Below are 15,383 nucleotides of genomic sequence, written 5' to 3'. Positions count from 1 at the left end.
TGTGATCCAACAAATATTTTTCTCCAATCAACTGGGCGGTACATTCACGAGTCAATCATGTGAGTTTTTATTCAGTTAATATATAATCAATCAATTAATAGTCAAAATGAGTCAATTGTTAAATCAATGTAAATCTTGAAGAAATTGTTGGTATTATTTTTATTCAGTTCACCCAGATTTTTTTATTTTATTTCCCATACCGCCCCATCCCTTCTCCCTTCTTTTTCTTTTCCAGCCAACAGCTGCCTTTTCTTTCCCTCGCTGTCTCGGTTTCTTGGCAGCAGCCATCGAAGCTCACTGGAGCTCATCGAAGCTACCAGTAGAAAGGGGAAAAGCAGCCCTAGTGGCTATTCTCTTCCAGAAAACAAGTGCAACAACTCTTTCCCCCTTCTTTCGTTGTTTTTTCCAACCAACCACAACCATCGGAGCCCCGCCGAAGCTAGCCGTGGCCATTGGCGAAAAGGTGAAAAGGTTCTCCTTTCTTTTCTTCCATTGGTTTAGCAAATTTCTTCATCTCGTTTTGTTGGTTCTTGTTTTTCCAGCAAGACCAATAACAAATTCCTTCCTTCTTTATCCCATTCAGCACGAGCAATTCCTGATCTCATCACTTCAAGTGAGGACAGTGGTGCTCCAACCGATTGCTAAGCCAAGAGGATCGAAGAGCCACCGTTGGCTCCTCATTTTTCAAACTCTGAGGTTATTGGTAGTATGATGACCAATTAAAGGTAACGATAAATTAATATTTATTGATAGCGAGGAATAATGAATTAATTCGAATTAACGATGATTAGTTAAATAAGTTCAATTGGATTGAGTGTTTATATCAACGAAACATCCTCATTCTTTCATCACTGAAGGAAACTCAATGTAGGAAACTTACGAGATAGTAAAAAAAAATGATAATCCCATTGATTATCTTTGGGTGATCGATTTGATTTCACAGAAGTTTCTCATCAGCCATCAGGATAAATTGGGAAGCGCACGCGGTGGCCAGTTCAGAAGCCCAGCATCATTTGATTACGCTCCCTATTTGGAGGAAAAATTCTTACAAATGCGCCGTAGCTGGGGTTCAAACTGCGGGTGCCTGGAAGACAACTTGAATGTCCTACCGCGGCACCATGACCCCGGGGACAAACTTATGAGATAGTATGATCTAGATTTGATGATTCTAGTATTATTATGTTAATTGAATATTGATTATGTCCGAAAGTCGAAGAGATGGAAAGCTGAGGATGTGGTATTCCCGCTGACCGTCTGTAGACTCCACTCGGACCTACAACACAAACTACGTCAATGTTGAGCCAGAGAAGGGGTGTTAGTTAGAGCCCTAGAGTCAATCATCATATGGACTCGATGTATCATATTCCTATATTAATAAAGACATTTCTTTATGGTTATTATATTTACTTATATTGGTGTCAAATAACTAAGTATAATATCATCCTTGAGTAGAGGGTTCTTATCTATATCAATCGATTGGTTGAATCGATAGTGAGATGATATAGAGAACACTACTTTTAATCATTCCTAGTCAAGTATTAACATTCAGGGATAATGTTAATGCGCTGAGACTAGCATATATGTCAACTTGATGACTTGATCTCACAAGTCATGGATATAGAGATATCAGGTTGACACATGGGTATGCATTGGAGAATGTATACTGAATGACCCGCCATGAGAAAGTATCATGGATCGTTATATGAGTGTCATATACTTTCTCATGTGGCTATTAGTATGACTATTAATCCTTGGACCTGAAGTCACCATGGTTCCCTACATAAGGAGTTGCATAATTTAGCTTCGTCAAACGTCACCCATAACTGGGTGGATTATAAAGGTAATTATTCGGTATGTAACAAATTATGCGGAGAGATGTGAGTGATGTAGATGAGATCTATCCCTCCTATATGACGAGAGTGACATCATCATTCTTGATAGAGTGAGATCACTAAGTGCATAACCATGCCTAAATGAGTCAATTGAGATATTAGCTCATTTGTTTAGAGTGAGTCTACTTGGAATTCAAGATTTAGATTGATAAGAGGATGACACGATCTATGCCTCACATTGATCGATCTAGATGTCTATGATAGAAGAACATTATCATATATTGTGAAGGGTCACAATTAGTAGTCACAAAGGTGATGTTGGATCTCAACATTCTTGTAACTTGGGTAGTAATGATGTGTTGCTAGATACCGCTCATTACTTATGCTTCGAAATGGGTTTAGGAGCATTGTCAACGTTACAAGAACCTATAGGGTCACACACAAAGGGTAATTAGATGGAGATTAGGTTCATATGATGAATCAAGAGGATTAGGTTCATGTGATGAACCAAGTTGGATTAAGAGTAATCCAAATTAAACTAATTGAGTTAGACTCAATTTGATTCATGTGTTTAATGAGTCTAATTTAGACTTGGACTCATTGAGTCAATTTAATTCAATGAATAGAGATTCATTAAATCAAATTGACTTGAACCAATGGTTAGATTTGATCAACCATGGGAGATAAAAGGTCAAGTTTGACTTAACTTGAGAGGGAAGATGAAAGGTCAAGTTTGACTTGACCAATGCCACATCATTTGTGTGTTGGCATAAGGTGGGCCAATGATGATGTTCCACATCATCAAGGTTGACTTATGTGTGTGTGCTACCTCATAAGGGAGACCAAGAGTCATGACTCTTGGTATCCCACGGAGGTTTATAACCTCTCCATGAAGTGGTCGACCACTTGATTGCAAGTGAATGCAATTATGTGTTCATTCACTTCTTCTTCTTCCTCATCTCTTCCTCTCTACTCTCCCTCTTCCTCCATTGTCGTGAGCCACAAAGAGTGCTAGCACACTCTAGTGTCTTTTCTCCATCTCGTTGTTCGTGTGGATACATATAGAGGAGTGTTCACTTGACACTCTCGAGATCCGGCAACCTTGGACGAGCGGGATAAGCGAAGGGCTTCGCATCAAAGGTATAAAATATCTACCATGTAGATTTAGAGTAGATCTAGGATAGAAACAAGTACATGAATTTATTTTAATCTTCGCACGGATCCGGTGGCAAGACTTCGGGGTTTCCGCAACGTAAAAAATAGTTTTTACGGCCCAAAAGTCCCAACAAGGTGTCCCCGGCATTGGCCCTCCGACGCTTAAGTCAGTCGCTGGCGATGAAATATAAAGCCGAGGAACAAGAATACTGTAGCATAAATAGTGAATATCGTATACCTCCGTCGATTCTTGGACGTCCTTTTATATAGAGCTCCTATAGCGCGCGTGCGAGCATGCTTCCCAAAGTTTTCCCTGAAAAGACATGTCAGTAAAGTGTCCCTAACACAGTACCGCAACGGGCTGAGCATATTTCTGAAGTAATAGTTGAAGCTTCCGTCGTACGATCTTCTGGCTGCCCATGTCCTGTATCGATGGCACCAACTCCCAAAAGGATGTCGATGGATATCATAGGGAGTATACTACTAGGCCGAGTGGGTTGGCCGCTTGGCTAGAATTTCGCCACTCTAGTGTTCCGTCCGGTCGGCCAGGACCTCGCTATTCCTGTGCGTGTGTCCGTCCGTCCGAAGTTCTACTCTACCACTGCCGAGACATGTTGTCAGGCCGAGTGGGGTAGTTGCTCGGCCGAAATTGAACTCTGCCAATGTCGAGCTCTGTTGTCTGGTCGAGAGGGGTAGTCGCTTGGCCCAGCTTCTGCACCTCGACACCTCCTCCGTTCGGCGTCCAATAATCCATTGAGCGTCGGTCGTTTAACCCCGTGTCGAAGGTGGTAGCGGATTGGGGCCTTCTCCCCTGGTCGGGGCATGCCCGACCGGCCGATACTATCTGCGCGTTGACCGCCATGACTTTGACCTCCACCGTGGCCGCGTGATGGGGCCCCTCATCATCACCGCTTCACATGCCTCCCCCTCAAGTCTAGTCGAAGGAGGTTGCAAATCCGATTGACTGGACAATTGTCTAAGCAGTTTTCCACCCGATCGGCCTTCGACACTACTTGGTCTCTGATTAGGATGTGACTCTCTGTCGGTCAGCTTGTTGACACTTGTCGTTCGGCTGTAGGTATGCTCCCTCAATCCGATCGGCACAACGAAGGTTTATACTTGTGAAATCTTTTCTTGGGCTATCTTGGGCGAGCGCGAGCCATGCTTACGTCATCTAGATTTCTGGAAAATCACGCAAATATCTGCATTAAGGCTAAGTGCACCCCCATGCCCTCATTAAATGCCGATATGTGGCGATGTGACACGTGTCCTGCCAACTGCCGCCGCACGCCTAATGTGACAGGCGGATATCTGCTAGTGATGTGACGTTTAGCAGTTCAAATTCAATGGTCAGATCTTGGACTAGATTTCTGCGACCTAGATCGGACAGCTTCAATCAGTCGGCCTCGAGACTTATAACCCGTGCGCATCGCCGCCTTTGCGCACTTCGAGTTCTTCGGCTACAGTCCTTCTGTGCTCCGACAACGTTCCTCTTTCCCTGCTCCTCTAGCGACCTTTTTCCAGTAAGCTTCCTTCCCATTGCCCCTTACTTTCTCATCTTCCTGCGTCTGTACTTCCTCTTCTTCAAGTTTTTCGGTGTCTCATAGTGTTCCGGTGATAATTCCGCCAGTAGATTTTCTTTCCTTTGCATCTCTTCATCTTCCATTGTTTTGTGATGACGAGTTCCTCACAGCCTCCTACTTGGATCCCAGGGCTCTTGTACACTGTTGGGGTAATTTCCCTAGGTCATGTTTGATCAGTTTGACTAAGTTTGAGTTGAGTCAAGCTTGAGTCGGGAATTGAGTTTTGATGTTTGACAATGTATGGAGATTGCTGGAGCAATCGTCTGATTGTGGAGATGGTCAAGGGATTGACCAGGTTGATGAAAAGACAAGTCAAGTGGGTCAATGTTGACTGGAGACTTGACCGGGTAAGTCCTAACTGGAGTTTAGGCAATGGGAAAGTCCTAACTGGAGTTTAGGCATATGGAAAAGTCCTAACTGGAGGTTAAGCAAGAGAGAAGTCAAGTAGGTCAAGGTTGACAAGAGACTTGACTGGGAAAGTCCTAATTGGAGATTAGGCAAAGGTAAGTCCAACAGGAAGGTTGGTAAGAGTGAAAATCCAAGTAGGTTAGTGTTGACCAGACTTGGTGGTGAAAGTCCTGATAAGTGAGATCAGGCAATTGGAAAGTCCTAGTATAGCTAAGCAAAGGGAAAGTCCTGGTGAGGAGCCAGACAACTGGAAAGTCCAAGTGTGATCTTGGTAAAAGGAAGGTTTTAGTAAGGAGCCAAACAATTGGAAAGTCCAAGTGTTGTCTTGGTAAGGTAAGTCCTAGTGTGACTTGGCGAGGAGAACCCGACAACTAGGATGAGGCTGATGGAAGCTCCAGAAGGTAAGACGTGAAGGATGGGGAGATATCCGAGGGACGCAAGGCTGATGAAGGAGGCTAGAAGGCTAGTTTGAGGTTGGTCGGGAGTAGCCAAATGCTAGGCGTGCAAACCCAATAGGTCACGGTTGACCGAGAGTTGGGTTTGGGAAGCTAGACTTGAGTTTGAGTCAAGTCCAGGGTATTCAATCGATCGGGCGATCAATTGAACAGACTCCAATCGATCAGCCGATCGATTGGAGTGTGCTGTGATTGTTGGAATAGCCCAATCGATCGGCCGATCGATTGGGGTCAGGAAATCGCGAGCATAGAAGCTCTCCCAATCGATCGGGCGATCGATTGGGAGCTGCCAATCGATCGGTCGATCGATTGGGCAGCAGAAGCTCTCGCGCGGACGCGAGAGCACAAAAAGGCTCTGAATCGATCGGTCGATCGATTCAGGCAGTCCCAATCGATCAGTCGATCGATTGGGAAGTGACCGTTGAGCAGGAAATGAGCAATGGACGGTTGAGATTGTGCAGATGTGATGTGGAAATCGATTGGGAGCACTGTATAAAGCATGGGCGGAGCGTTTTCTTCGCCAGTTCCTTGCGAGCTTCATCTGCGATTTGTGTGTGATCTTCACAGCGCTTTCTCCGACTTTCATTGCTAGTCTTGAAGACACTTGGAGGGGCTTCTCCAAGGTTCAAGAGGCAACAACAAGCTACAAGTAAGCAAGAAGAAGTAGTGTTTTCATTTGTATCTTGTACTCTCTTCTTGTATTTTTGTGTGTGTTGTTGTGTGAGTTTGTATGAGGCTTCTCCGCCTCCGGCTGCAACCGAGAAGAAGTTTCATAGTGGAGATAGCGTGTCGTGTGTGGATCCTTAGATTAGTCACCTCTTCTTGAGGTGGATACCAAGTAAATCTTAGTTGTTAGCGTTGTGTGTGTCTTGTGTTTATTTCCGCTGCACATCATCAAGACGAAGCAACCGACAAGCGCGATGAAACGCTATTCACCTCCCTCTAGCGGGCACAAAGGTCCCAACATACACCACTACCAGTCCCGGTTTGACGCCAACGATGCTGAGAGTTTGACAGCCGCATTCGAGTTCCCTCCTGATTATCAAGTCTTTCTTTCCTCTCCTTCCGATCGGCTAAATTCCCTACCGCTCGGCTGTCTCACCTTCTTTGGAGATTAGTTTATCATTGGTTTGTAGTTTCCCATTCATCCCTTTGCCCCCGTCGTCTATGAATACTTTCATATATCCCTTCACCAGTTAGTGTCGAACTCCTTTCGGCTGTTGTGCGAGGTCGTCGTTCTTTTCCGCCTTCACAGCATTCCTCTTATCTCCGGGATCTTCCACTATTTTTATTATCCAAAATTGTCCGAGTCAGAAACTTTCATTTTCCAAGCCCGAGTGGGCTTAGTTTTTTTCGACAAAATGTCGACCTCCAACAAGCATTGGAGGGAATATTTCTTTTTTGTACGCCTTCCCGAGCGGGTAGACTTCCCGACCCACTATCAACTTGAAGTGGCGCCTCAGCCTCCCTTGAAACAGTACAAGAGCCAGTCGGACTATCTCAACGCCGCTTCCATGCTGGCCGATCAGAAGTATGACATCCACGAACTGCTGTTGGAGGGTATCCTCTACATCTTCGGCCTGAGTGTAATCCGCACTCGACTTCCGTCAAGTCTAGTTATGCAACTTCTTCAATCCTTCTTTTGATTCTAATCGATTTTTCTTCCTCTTTTGCAGTCGAAGTCATGCTACGTGCACGTCTGGCTGGCAAGGCAAAGCTTGTGGATGCCACGATCAATGCGGCTGCCATGGAAGAATTGGAGAGTCGTGGCCTGCAATCGGTCGATTCACAAGAAGAGTCGCAAGATGAGAGCGAAGCATCTCCCGTCTTGGCAAGTGGTGGAGCGACCAGTGGCTCACAACCTCCTTCCGAACGACTTCCAGTCATTGAAGTTGAGGGGGCTTCGGGCTCAGCCTCCTCTGCCGAGCCACTGATCAGGCACAAGAGGCACCGGGCGGAGCCTTCATCACACTCCGCAACTTCGGGGGTGCGATCCGCCAAGCGGGTCAAGACGTTGACCCTTGCTCCCGTCCAAGAGTCCACTGCTCCTGAGTCGTCAGATTGGACCCCTTCCCTCTCCGGTTTGCCACAACGAACTGTCTGCACGCTGCCAGTGGCATTCCTGCCACCAAAAACGAAGGCCAAGAAGTTTAGCATCCGTCCGGCGTCTTCATCCCGGTCATCCGGACGAGCTACTTTTGCATAATCAGCCCCGAGCGGCCAATGCCATATTGCGGCGATTCTCCACCTGCCAATGGAAGAGTGGTGTGAGTCGACAAGCGTTGCATCTTGAGCTCTCGAACACCAAATCATCATCCAAGGCTCGCTCGCATTTTCGAATTAATGATGATTAGTTAAATAAGTTCAATCGGATTAATTGGATTGAGTGTTTTATATCAATGAAACATCCCCATTGTTTCATCACTGAAGGAAACTTACGAGATAGTAGGATCTAGATTTGATGATTCTAGTATTATTATGTTAATTGACTATTGATCCTGTCCGAAAGTCGAAGAGATGGAAAGTCGGGGATGTGGCGCTCCCGCTGACCGCTTGTAGACTCCGCTTGGACCTGCAACACAAATTACGTCAGTGCAAAGCCAGGGAAGGGGTCCCCGACGTTGGCCCTCCAACACTCAAGTTAGTCGCCGATAATGAAGTATAAAGCGGGGGAACAAGAAGTCTGTAGCGCAAACAGTGAATATCGTATACCTCCATCAATGCTCGGACCCCCTTTATATAGAGCTTCTGTAGCACACGTGCACGCTTCTAAAGGTGAGCATGCTTCCCAAAGTTTTCCCTAAAAAGACATGTCAGTAAAGTGTCCTTGACACAGTACCGCAACGGGCCGAGCATATCTCTGAAGTGACAGTGGAAGCTTCTGTCGTACGATCTTCTAACTTCCCATGCCCGGTGTCAACGGCACCAACTCCCAAAAGGATGTCGATGGATATTAGAGGGAGTGTACTGCTAGGCCGAGCGGGTTGGCCGCTCGGTCGGAATTTCTCCACTCTGATGTTCCGCCCGGTCGGCCAGAACCTTGCTACTCCTGTGCGTGTGTCCGTCCATCCCAAGTTCCACTCTGCCACTACCGAGACATGTTGCCAGGGCGAGCGGGGTAGCTGCTCGGTCAAAATTGAACTCTGCCAATGTTGAACTCTATTATCTGGCCGAGAGGGATAGTCATTCGGCCCGGCTTCTGCACCTTGCCGCCTCCTCCGTTCGACGTCCAATAATCCATAGAGTGTCGGTCGTTTAACCCCGTGTCGAACGCGGCAGCGGCGGCGGATCGAGCCCTTCTCCCCCGGTCGGGGCATGTTTCTCCTGATCGACCGATGCTATCTGCGTGTTGACCGCCATGACTTTGACATCCATCGTGGTTACGGGGTGGAGTCCCTCATCATCACCACATCAAATATCATTTTAGGTATTTGAATTATTTTGGTATTATACTTAAAGATACAAGTTCGAGTGGAGCACGGTGATCTATAAGCACTCAAAGATTTTAGACTACAAAAGGAAAAATCGCTTGCCCCCTGTGCCCCCGCCGCACCTAACCCAAGGTCATCATGAGGGAGGTAAATCACGGTAACCGAGAGGACAAGTGGTGGGTGGGGTGAGGTACACAAGGTCCGGAGATTTACGCCCTTGACATACATTCCTGTGATTCGACCCCGCATTCTCAGCTGCAAACATAACCATCACTTAACATCTCGGATAACCCCATGAGATTCACTCAAAGATTTTAGAGTATCTAGACTAGGTACATCGACTCTTACATATTTTTCCTTGTTTAGGAATAAAGAGATAAATGGATTATATATATACTTGTGTAATTATTTTAAAAAGAGGATTAAAATGATATTACAAACAACGAATAACTTAAAATAATTAAATGGTTGAAAGTAAATAATTGATATTATTTCCTGTTTACATATGAGTTTATATGAAAAAAATAATTAACCAAGCAGGGTACCCACGGAAGTTTCTCACCGGCCACCAGGGTAAATCAGGAAGCACTTATGACGAGCGGTCCAAAAGCCCAACATCCCTTAGTGCAAGTCCCATTTGAAGGAAACTGAACGCCCTTACCGCTGCACCATAACCCCGAGGCACATGTGAATTCATATGAGAATTAAAATGAGATTATTTTAAAAATTAAGTTGATATTTTGGCTTACTATTTCGTTAATACCTATTTTTATGTTGCTTGACCTTCTATGTTTGTTTGATGTTTCATATTGTTGATACTTGTAGCTTTTTATAAAAGCAAGTGCGCAACGGAATTTAAAATAAAATAGAAAACAAAAAGCATGAATACAAGCGGTTACTTGGTTCGAAGTCTTCAACGACTACTATTCCAAGACTCATGATCCCTCGGACCGTATCGATAGGCAATCTACTAAAAACCTCTTCTGAAACTACCAGAAAAGAGAATCAAGTATAAGAATAAAAGACAATATAAGAACCTACACTGCCTTAGCAATAATGTAAATAATTTAGAATAACTTGTCACCAACATGGAATTGTTGAATTTGCAAGTTCGTGTGTCAGTGTCGGTCTATTGGCAAAGGTCGGATGTCACGGAGTAATACAGTAGCAACACAACAGATTGTACGTGGTCAGAGCAACAGAAGGATCTTTGAAGCTTAAGGATGAGATGTGCTTTTTCTGCTGGCCGAATAGCTCTTTTAAGGAATATTGAGGGTGCCTTCAACCCCATCTGAAGAGCCTTCAACCTTGAATTTGATCTCTGAAACTTCGGACTTGATAACCTCTGATACCTTCAGTTTATACCCATGCGAGGGCGCCTCCAAGCGCTCCGAGGCACCTTCGCGCCAAGCTTAAGGACGCCTCCGCGACATAGGAGGTGCGTCAAGCCTTTCTGTGCAGAGTCTTTAGCCGAGGCAGCCAACGCAATCGAGGCGCCTCCAAAGCATAGGAGGCGCCTCAGATCACTATTCACCTGAGGTTAGATTTTGCGCATAGCTCCTGCAAGTTCATGTTAGTCTAATAATGAAAAGTAACTTGTAAAATCGAGTTAGAACAATAAATAGTGTCTTACTAGGACCGGAATTTAGTCATGGTCTTAGTTTAAGTTTTCAAAATGGCTCTAAGTTAGACCGTGCCTATAGTCCCACCGGGACTTATTCTCACTGGATTACTCTCCTTCAGTGACTTATCTCAGTTACCATTTGCAGTCACTTGACTTATCTTTTGATCCACCAGGTCTTCCCGTCAATTGTTAAGTTCGTAGACTCAACTGGACTTTAGACAGCTGTTAGATCTCGCAGACTTTGCTGGACTTCCTGTCAGATATCAGGTCACACCTTGACCTATCTAGACTTTGTGCCTGTTATTAGGTCCTCAGACCTAATTGGGCTTTAGTCTGATGTCAGGTCTTTTAGATCAGTTAATTACTATACACTCGGTAAAGATGTTAGACAAATATAATACCTAATTTTAATTTATTTGTCATTCATTAAAATTCGAATTTGACCATTGATATTATAATAATTGCACCAACTGTTCGAACATATTTAGTGACTTTTCTGCATAGAAGAATTCTTACCGAGTACATCTTTTTCAACCTTAATCTTCGACAACTCCTGATAGTTGTAGCCACCATACTCTGCTGCCTAGAGCTGTCCCGGGTGAGATTGTTGAAGTTGAGCGCAACACCTAGCTAATGGCCTGACCACACTAGATGTATCACACTGTTGTTGTCCCCTCTAATGCCGGACCTCGCTTAGCTCGGCCAGCCGACTCCTAACGCTTTGCGTGCATGGCAGATTAGGTGGCCTATATGGTAGTTTGCATCGCTTGTGTGCCAGTACCATGTGAATATTTTCTTTTGTTGACTTTATAGGGTCTGGCGACAATAGATGAAGATATGCTTTTTCTTCTCATGTATAGAAGTCACTCTTGTCTCTTGACTTCTTCTTCTTCTTCATGCAGGCGCGAGCCTCACCTTCCAACCTAATTCTAACTTATCTGTCGGAGGCCTGGCTGGTGTCTACTGACACATTTTGACTTATAAGAGATCGAGGTCCAATTGGCCAGGGGATAGAGGCAGCTATGAATCAAAAGAGTAATGATATGCTACGGGAATAAAAACCATGAAACGCTGCGGGAATGAGTCATCCATTCCTACGTGGAATAAAAAATGCACGACCCCTTCTCTCCTTGTCCACCTCATCTTGACTCATTTTCTCTTTGACTAAAATCCTACCTATTTCTCTTCCACATAAGTTGTCCCTCTCCTCTGATTTCTCTTTTGCGCCCTCTCCTCCGAGTGCTCTTCCACACAGAAGCTGCGCCTCTCCTCCTTTTTGTCTTCTGCGCCGCCCTCTCCTCCTATTTCTCTTCCACACAGAAGCTGCGCCTCTCCTCCTTTTTGTCTTCTGCGTCGCCCTCTCCTCCGATTGCGGGCTTCTGCGCCCTCTCCGATTTCTCCAGATCTTCGCCGATTTCTCTTCCACGCAGAAGTTGTGCACAAAGCAGAGATCTGCCACCATCAAAGCTTCTCCATCGCCGAGCGAACCCTAAAGGTGCACCCCCAGCAAAGCCGCGAAGCTCCTCCACGGCCTAAGCCCTAAAGCTCTTGCACCACCTAAGCCCTAAAGCTCCTCCACCAGTGAACCGTGCCTTTGTACGAGTTTGTTTTTTAGCACTTGATAAATCTTCCCCTTATCATTGAACATTAAGTTCTTCTCATGATTGTTCTTCTTGAACAAATGTAATTATAATTCTGTTTGCCCTATTATAATTCTTGTAGCATCTCATTGATCAAACCCGAGACATGTCCTATTATTAATCAATTTTGTTTGGTTCCCAGAAGTGAAACCAATTAGGATATTGAAAGTTATGTTTAGGATATTTTAAATTTGCAACAATTTATACTTTGGAGATCTTTTATACTATGTGTGACCTCCTAAGTATTAGTATAACATAAATTACCTAAATTGTAGTAGTTGAGCAAAGATATGAAAGAGAAAGTAGATGGTTTTTGTTCTTTTGATATGAAAAAAATTGCAGGACAAAGGAACAAATATTCATGGCAGCTGGTTCTTCATCATCAACATCTTTCACTCGAAGACGCATGAATGATGAATAAGGTGAAACACCTCATATATTATGCTATTGTGGGTTAAGAGCTACTCTCTGGACTTCATGGAAGGAAACCAACCCAGGCAAGTGTTTTTTTTCATGCCCAAAATTTATAGTAAGTTTTATTTATATAAAATGATTTCAAAACCAACCGTATTTATATGCTTTTTAATTATTGGATTTTGATTAAGTTTATTCGATATTCAGGAAAGAGGATGTGACTTCTTCAGTCATAATCCAGTCAGAGAGAACTAAGGGAATTATTAATGATCTGAATAAGGATAACAAAAAATTACAGATGAATATTAGTGAATTGAAGAAATTTAATATGTACATCAAAAGTGTAGTTGATTGCAATGTTCTCCTGGAGCCTGTGAACAACTCTGTTACTATGAAGTTGAGTGATGAAATATGTTCATTGAATAGAAAATTTAGAGTTGCTATCGTTGTAGTTATATTTACTTGGATTGTGATGATTTAGAGGTGGTTGGTATAATTTGCTATAAGTAAATAACTGTTGAAGTAATGAAAGGTGTTTTTGGTTTTTTAATGTGCTTTCTGGTCTTGCATTTTTGTCAAATTAATATCTTGGTTCATCTTGTTTCTTTCTTATTCTAGATGAATGAAACTTTTTATTTTCATTTCTATTGCAACTAGTTTCAAATTCTCTCTCTATTTGTTGTACTTGTAAATGTGTAACATCTGAGTATTAATGTATGAAAACTAAAGTTACTTGTCTGTTTATCCTTTTTTTGCTTCTGTGAGGTAGGACTTATACTCAGAACTAAAGCAACTACATTAAAGTGATCCATTGCCTGGAAGAAAAGGAATCAAACAACACAATGAGAATTTTCCAGATGGTGAGGGGCCAACACGGGCATATTCATCCCTAGGGAAGGTAAAGAAAGCACTAAATTCTTTTGAGGAAGAGATTAAAACTATTGAGAACAAAATGGAAAATCTAGATCAAGAATCTAAAGTGAAACGGGATGCAAGCAATGTGATAAAAAAACTGCAACAAGATTCCTCCCAATTATCATCTGAGATACACATTGTAAAAGACAAGGTAATGGAAGAATCTAAGCGTGTTAACAACGCTGAATATGAAGTTAAAGTTTAAAGGAAAATCTTTCTGGATTAAACTCTGAGAGGGAGGAAACACATCTCCAACAAAAGATATATCTTGAAAGAATATCCAGTCTCGAACTACTACTCTCTCATACGGAACATGAGTTGAAGAAACTTCGTCAGGACATGCTCAAGCTCAAGGAGGACATGGAACTTTGTAATAGAAGTCTAAAGGAATACATGTGGTATACATGCTCAAGCTCAAGGAGGAAAATAATAGCTTAAATGAACAAAAATTTCACTCTACTTGATGCTAAAACGTTTCCAGGATGAAATAATCTTGCTGAAGGAAAGGGAAATGGAACTTGAAGCTAAAATTGTAATCTTCTTAGAAGATATTAGAAGATAAAGAGGTTCTTGCCCAAGAGCTTTATCATGTCAAAGAAGAAAAGAATAACTTAGAACAGAGGCATCGAGATCTAGTGGAGAAAATGCATGCGGTCAATTTATATGTAGCAATTAAGGAATTACAAATTGGAAACTATGAACTAAAAGCGTCATGCAAAAAACATGATGTTGAAAAGGAGCTTCTAGAAGAGAAGCTCCAAATGATGCAAGCTCATTACAAACTTTAATTGGATACTACTTACAAACTTCAATTGGAAATATAAATCTAATTACATTATAATTTTCAATTGGATATATAACTGCAATTGGATACTACTCACAAACTTCAATTGGAAATATAAACCTAATTGCATTACAATATTCAATTAAAAAAGAACCCAACATAGGGCTAACATAAACCTTGCAACCCCTCAAGCACACAAAAAGAGTCTAAATGTCATGAACATAAACCCAGCATATTCTCTCTCTTTTGTCATCAACTCCATTTCCTCGGCGTAGGCCTTAGTACACAACTTGCAAAATGAATAAGAGCCTCAATGAATAAAAATCAAAGATGCTTCTCAAATCAATAACATAATATGTCTTGATTTTTCTGATATGTGTCTTGGTAAATGCATATTTGCTATAATATAACTGTTAAGTAATGAGATGCATCTTTTTCTATTTTCCTATCTAGGTTATTGCTTTAAACCTCTCTGATGATGAAATTGCTGGGCTGAAGGAGAAGTTTAAGATGATTGACATAGTAGATATATAACCTTCAAAGAACTCAAAGTTGGATTAGAAAGAGAGTGGGTCTGTTAAAACACATGAATCTTTATGCGCTGATTCGATGGTTAAATAATCTCGGTTGCTTTTCAGGTGAAAATTACCAAAATTTGTTTACAGATCACAAATTATGGGGTAACAGGCAATCACCTGTTGTAAAGTAAAATATAAAATATTTACAGATCATTTTATTCCTAGTTAGGTATGTGCAAAGATATTCAAAAATAGATGTGAATTTTTCACCTAAGAATAACTGAAATTAAAAAGGTAAAACTCTGCATACCTTTCTTTCAGGATCTTGCAAAGACTGATTATTGATCGCAATCATATTGTAGTAGGCTTTCTTTAAAACATCTTTGGCAGCTTGAAACAAATGACAATTTCAGCTTAAAACAAGTTGGAGAATTCATTTCTTGCCAAAATTACCAACTCTAAGTACATATACAAATGAAATGTAAAATGATAAATTCTAAATTTAAAAAATTTCATGTGTCTAACTTACATTTTTACTGGACTGATCATCGATCATACTTGGAGAATTCATATTTGATAACTCATCTTGTTTTTTATCAACTGTAGAACCCTGTAGATAGATGT

General features: G+C 42.4%; 1 long non-coding RNA gene across 1 annotated transcript; it reads left to right on the top strand.

Annotated features, from left to right (window-relative positions):
* The first annotated feature begins 213 nt into the window (after positions 1-213).
* On the top strand, positions 214-13,092 carry LOC122011611. Its single transcript, XR_006119984.1, has 3 exons — positions 214-471; positions 584-725; positions 12,471-13,092. It is a non-coding gene; the product is annotated as an uncharacterized LOC122011611 (long non-coding RNA).
* The last annotated feature ends 2,291 nt before the right edge of the window (positions 13,093-15,383 follow it).

The sequence above is a fragment of the Zingiber officinale genome, chromosome 8A (genome assembly GCF_018446385.1).
Source record: "Zingiber officinale cultivar Zhangliang chromosome 8A, Zo_v1.1, whole genome shotgun sequence".
Lineage (NCBI taxonomy): Eukaryota > Viridiplantae > Streptophyta > Magnoliopsida > Zingiberales > Zingiberaceae > Zingiber > Zingiber officinale.
This window is presented reverse-complemented; position numbering and strand designations above follow the sequence as displayed.